The sequence below is a fragment of the Arachis hypogaea genome, chromosome 11 (genome assembly GCF_003086295.3).
Source record: "Arachis hypogaea cultivar Tifrunner chromosome 11, arahy.Tifrunner.gnm2.J5K5, whole genome shotgun sequence".
NCBI classification, from domain to species: Eukaryota; Viridiplantae; Streptophyta; class Magnoliopsida; order Fabales; family Fabaceae; genus Arachis; species Arachis hypogaea.
Genome location: NC_092046.1, coordinates 41,503,637 through 41,510,338, shown reverse-complemented (window position 1 = coordinate 41,510,338; position 6,702 = coordinate 41,503,637). Strand labels below are relative to the sequence as shown.

Here is a 6,702-nt window from a genome sequence, read left to right as displayed (position 1 = left end):
GAAGCATCTCCATTCCTGCCATTGGAGCAAACAACTTTGAGCTGAAACCTCAATTAGTTTCTCTAATGCAGCAGAACTGCAAGTTTCATGGACTTCCATCTGAAGATCCTTTTCAGTTCTTAACTGAATTCTTGCAGATATGTGATACTGTTAAGACTAATGGAGTAGATCCTGAAGTCTACAGGCTCATGCTTTTCCCTTTTGCTGTAAGAGACAGAGTTAGATTATGGTTGGATTCTCAACCCAAAGATAGCCTAAACTCTTGGGATAAGCTGGTCACGGCTTTCTTAGCCAAGTACTTTCCTCTTCAAAAGCTGAGCAAGCTTAGAGCTGATGTTCAAACCTTCAGACAGAAAGAAGGTGAATCCCTCTATGAAGCTTGGGAAAGATACAAACAGTTGACCAAAAAGTGTCCTTCTGACATGCTTTCAGAATGGACCATCCTGGATATATTCTATGATGGTTTATCTGAGCTATCAAAGATGTCATTGGACACCTCTGCAGGTGGATCCATTCACCTAAAGAAAACGCCTGCAGAAGCTCAAGAACTCATTGACATGGTTGCTAATAACCAGTTCATGTACACTTCTGAAAGGAATCCTGTGAGTAATGGGACGCCTATGAAGAAGGGAGTTCTTGAAGTTGATACTCTGAATGCCATATTGGCTCAGAATAAAATATTGACTCAGCAAGTCAATATGATCTCTCAGAGTCTGCATGGAATGCAAGCTGCATCCAACAGTACTCAAGAGGCATCTTCTGAAGAAGAAGCCTATGATCCTGAGAACCCTGCAATAGCAGAGGTAAATTACTTAGGTGAACCTTATGGAAACACCTATAACTCAACATGGAGAAATCATCCAAATTTTTCATGGAAGGATCAAAAGCCCCAACAAGGCTTTAATAATGGTGGAAGAAACAGGTTTAGCAATAGCAAACCTTTTCCATCATCAACTCAGCAACAGACAGAGAACTCTGAACAAAATGCTTCTAATTTAGCAAATCTAGTCTCTGATCTATCTAAGGCCACTGTAAGTTTCATGAATGAAACAAGGTCTTCCATTAGAAATCTGGAAGCACAAGTGGGCCAGCTGAGTAAAAGGATCACTGAAATCCCTCCTAGTACTCTCCCAAGCAATACAGAAGAGAACCCAAAAGGAGAGTGCAAGGCCATTGACATAAGCGCCATGGCCGAACCTGAGAGGAGAGGAGAGGACGTGAATCCCAAGGAGGAAGACCTCCTGGGACGTCCAGTGGTCAATAAGGAGCTTCCCTCTGAAGAACCAAAGGAATCTGAGACTCATCTAGAGACCATAGAGATTCCATTGAACCTCCTTATGCCCTTCATGAGCTCTGACGAGTATTCCTCTTCTGAAGAGAATGAGGATGTTACTGAAGAGCAAACTGCCAAGTTTCTTGGTGCAATCATGAAGCTGAATGCCAAATTATTTGGCATTGATACTTGGGAAGTTGAACCTCCCTTGTTCATCAATGAACTAAGTGATCTGGATCAACTGACATTGCCTCAGAAGAGACAGGATCCTGGAAAGTTCATAATACCCTGTACCATAGGCACCATGATCTTTAAGGCTCTATGTGACCTTGGTTCAGGAATAAACCTCATGCCCCTCTCTGTAATAGAGAAACTGGGAATCTATGGGGTGCAAGCTGCTAAAATCTCACTAGAGATGGCAGACAGCTCAAGAAAACAGGCTTATGGACAAGTAGAAGATGTATTAGTAAAGGTTGAGGGCCTTTACATCCCTGCTGATTTCATAGTCCTGGATACTGGAAAGGAAGAGGATGAATCCATCATCCTAGGAAGACCTTTCCTGGCCACAGCAAGAGCTGTGATTGATGTTGACAGAGGTGAAATAGTCCTTCAATGGAATGAGAACTCCCTTGTATTCAAAACTCAAGGATCTCCTTCTGCAACCATGGAGAGGAAGCAGAAAAAGCTTCTCTCAAAGCAGAGTCAACCAGAGCCCCCACAGTCAAACTCTAAGTTTGGTGTTGGGAGGCCACAACCAAACTCTAAGTTTGGTGTTGAACTCCCATATCCAAACTCTAAGTTTGGTGTTGGAGAGTCTCAACAAAGCTCTGCACATCTGTGAGGCTCCATGAGAGCTCACTGTCAAGCTATTGACATTAAAGAAGCGCTTGTTGGGAGGCAACCCAATGTTTATCTAATTCTTATTTTTATTGTTTTTCATGTTTTCTTAGGTTCATGATCATGTGTAGTCACAAAATAAATATAAAAATTGAAAACGGAATCAAAAACAGCAGAAGAAAAATCACACCCTGGAGGAGCATCTGTCTGGCGTTCAAACGCCAGAACAGAGCATAGTTCTGGCGCTGAACGCCCAGAATGGGAGCATCCTGGCGCTGAACGCCCAGAACAAGCATGGTTCTGGCGTTCAACGCCAGAAATGGCAGCAAAGGGGCGTTGAACGCCCAAAATGGGCACCAACCTGGCGCTGAACGCCCAGAGTTGTGTGCAAGGGCATTTTACATGCCTAAATTGGTGCAGGGATGTAAATGCCTTGACACCTCAAGATCTGTGGACCCCACAGGATCATCTCAGGATCTGTGGACCCCACAGGATCCCCACCTACCTCATCATCTCTCTTTCCATTCATGATCATCCCTTCTTTTTTTTTTCCATTTACCACTCACATCCATACAACCACTACCTTCAAAATTCAACATCTCTCTCCTACCCAATCCCACCCATATGGCTGAATACACACCTTCATCCATCTCCTCCATATCCTCTTCTTCTTCCTCTATTCTTTCTTCTTTTGCTCGAGGGCGAGCAACATTCTAAGTTTGGTGTGGTAAAAGCATAGCTTTTTTGTTTTTTCCATAACCATTGATGGCACCTAAGGCCAGAGAAACCTCTAGAAAGAGGAAAGGGAAGACAAAAGCTTCCATCAAGGGTCTATAGCTCAGTGGTAGAACATTTGATTGCAAATCAAGAGATCCCTGAGATACCTCAGGGGATACATTTTCTTCCACACAATTATTGGAAGCAACTAAGGGTGGAACATCAAGAGCACTCCATCATCCTTCATGAAATCAGAGAAGATCTAAAAGCAATGAAGGAGGAGCAGCCAAGGCAAGGAAGAGACATAGAAGAGCTCAAGGACATCACTAAGGTGGACTCATTCCTTGTTCTTATTTCTTCTGTTTTTCGTTTTCTATGTTATGTGCTTATCTATGTTTGTGTCTTCATTACATGATCATTAGTAGTTAGTAAACTCTGTCTTAAAGATATGAATGTCCTATGAATCCATCACCTCTCTTAAAAGAAAAATGTTTTAATTCAAAAGAACAAGAAGTACATGAGTTTCGAATTTATCCTTGAACTTAGCTTAATTATATTGATGTGGTGACAATGCTTCTTGTTTTCTGAATGAATGCTTGAACAGTGCATATGTCTTTTGAAGTTGTTGTTTAAGAATGTTAAATATGTTGGCTCTTGAAAGAATGATGACTAGGAGACATGTTATTCGATAATCTGAAAAATCATAAAAATGATTCTTGAAGCAAGAAAAAGCAGCAAAGAACAAAGCTTGCAGAAAAAAAAAAAGAGAAGAAAAAATTAGGCGAAAAAAAAAATAGAAAGAAAAAGAAAAAGCAAGCAGAAAAAGCCAATAACCCTTAAAACCAAAAGGCAAGGGCAAATAAAAATGATCCCAAGGCTTTGAGCATCAGTGGATAGGAGGGCCTAAAGGAATAAAATCCTGGTCTAAGCGGCTAAACCAAGCTGTCCCTATCCATGTGCTTGTGGCGTGTAGGTGTCAAGTGAAAACTTGAGACTGAGCGGTTAAAGTCAAGGTCCAAAGCAAAAGAAGAGTGTGCTTAAGAACCCTGGACACCTCTAATTGGGGACTTTAGCAAAGCTGAGTCACAATCTGAAAAGGTTCACCCAATTATGTGTCTGTGGCATTTATGTATCCGGTGGTAATACTGGAAAACAAAGTGCTTAGGGCCACGGCCAAGACTCATAAAGAAGCTGTGTTCAAGAATCATCATACTGAACTAGGAGAATCAATAACACTATCTGAACTCTGAGTTCCTATAGATGCCAATCATTCTGAACCTCAATGGATAAAGTGAGATGCCAAAACTATTTAAGAGGCAAAAAGCTATAAGTCCCGCTCATATGATTAAAGCTCTGTTTCATTGATAGTTTGGAATTTATAGTATATTCTCTTCTTTTTATCCTGTTTGATTTTCAGTTGCTTGGGGACAAGCAACAATTTAAGTTTGGTGTTGTGATGAGCGGATAATTTATACGCTTTTTGGCATTGTTTTTAGTATGTTTTTAGTAGGATCTAGTTACTTTTAGGGATGTTTTCCTTAGTTTTTATGTTAAATTCACATTTCTGGACTTTACTATGAGTTTGTGTGTTTTTCTGTGATTTCAGGTATTTTCTGGCTGAAATTGAGGGACTTGAGCAGAAATCAGATTCAGAGGTTGAAGAAGGACTGCTGATGCTGTTGGATTCTGACCTCCCTGCACTCAAAGTGGATTTTCTGGAGCTACAGAACTCGAAATGGCGCGCTTCCAATTTCGTTGGAAAGTAGACATCCAGGGCTTTCCAGCAATATATAATAGTTTATACTTTGGCTAAGAATTGACGACGTAAACTGGCGTTAAACGCCAGCCTTCTACCCAAATCTGGCGTCCAGCGCCAGAAAAGGATCCAAAACCAGAGCTGAACGCCCAAACTGGCACAGAAACTGGCGTTCAACTTCACAAATGGCCTCTGCACGTGCAACACTCAGGCTCAGCCCAAACACACACCAAGTGGGCCCAGGAAGTGGATTTATGCATCAATTACTCACTCATGTAAACCCTAGTGACTAGTTTATTATAAATAGGACCTCTTACTATTGTATTAGGCATCTTTGGTCTCAGTTTTATTCCATTGTTCATCTTAGGAGACTATTGATCTCGTTTAGGGGGCTTGCCACACGGCCATGCCTGGACCTTCACTTATGTATTTTCATACGGTAAAGTTTCTACACTCCATAGATTAAGGTGTGGAGCTCTGCTGTTCCTCAAAGATTAATGCAAAGTACTACTGTTTTCTATTCAATTCTTCTTATTTCGCTTCTAAGATATCCATTCACACCCAAGAACGTGATGAAGGTGATGATTATGTGTGACGCTCATCATCCTTCTCCCTTGTGAACGCGTGCCTGACAAACACTTCTGTTTTACATGAATTAAGCTAGAATGAGTATCTCTTAGATCTCCTAACCAGAATCTTCGTGGCGTAAGCTAGAATGATGGCGGCATTCAAGAGAATCCGGAAGGTCTAAACCTTGTCTGTGGTATTCTGAGTAGGATTCAATGATTGAATGACTGTGACGAGCTTCAAACTCGCGAGTGCTGGGCGTTAGTGACAGACGCAAAAGGAGGGTGAATCCTATTCCAGCATGATCGGGAACCGACAGATGAATAGTCGTGCCGTGACAGGGTGCGTGAGCATATTATTCACTGAGAGGAGGGGATGTAGCCACTGACAACGGTGATGCCCTTGCATAAAGCCAGCCATGGAAAGGAGTAAGACTGATTGGATGAAGATAGCAGGAAAGCAGAGGTTCAGAGGAACGAAAAGCATCTCCATTCGCTTATCTGAAATTCCTACCAATGATTTACATAAGTACCTCTATCCCTATCTTATTATATAATATTCGAAAACACCATTATCACTTTATATCTGCCTGACTGAGATTTACAAGGTGACCATAGCTTGCTTCATACCAACAATCTCCGTGGGATTGACCCTTACTCACGTAAGGTATTACTTGGACGACCCAGTGCACTTGCTGGTTAGTTGTATCGAAGTTGTGACAATTATGTATTGAGATCAGAGCACCAAGTTGCTCACGTTGCCGGGTAAAAAGTTTGAGCCTGGACATCACACTTTCGTGCACCACCCACGCATCCACGTCACCTGATAATTATCACACACCACGCGACCGCGTGACCCACGCGTCTGCGTCACATGCGGCGCACAGCTTACCCAGATCCGCCAAATATCATATCTTTTCTTCCCCAAATCCTAATTTTTTCCCCTTCTTATTTCCTTCTTCTCCCTTCTTCCTTCTTTATTATTTCTCAATTTTTATTTTCTATTTTTCACATCCATTATCAAGGTTCTTTTCTTTCTTTCTTTACTTTTTACTTTTCCTTTATTACTTTTATTTATGTTTATGTTCTCTTCTTCTTTTTCTTTTCACTTTCATTATCTATATTTTCTTTTTCTTTCTTTCTTTTTCTTTTTATTCCTTTAATTGGTGTTAGAAATTTAATTGGGTGATTATTTACTTCTATATTTTGCTTGTGGATTATTAAAGAATTGTTTGACAATTAATATTACTTCTTAAAGGGTTGTTCGCATGTTCAATTTAATACTTTCAATAACATATTCACCATGCATGATATGTGTTTGTGAAAAAGCCCGTATGGAATTGTGCATTATTTTTATATTCCTCTATTCTACTACTCTAATGCCTTTTTTCACAAAACCCCTTTTATATTTTATTGATTAAATATAATTGTCAATACAAACAGGTTGTTAGTTTGAAAGGGTTGGTAATCTAACTTGGACATTGAATACTTAATCTATGCTACTCATGCCTTTGCCAGCATGCCAATAAACATCTTGCATTTAATTACCATCA

General features: G+C 40.6%; 1 non-coding gene across 1 annotated transcript; it reads right to left on the bottom strand.

Moving 5' to 3' along the window:
* Positions 1-320: 320 nt before the first annotated feature.
* On the bottom strand, positions 321-428 carry LOC112724556 (small nucleolar RNA R71). Its single transcript, XR_003163713.1, has one exon. It is a non-coding gene; the product is annotated as a small nucleolar RNA R71 (small nucleolar RNA).
* Between the last annotated feature and the right edge of the window lie 6,274 nt (positions 429-6,702).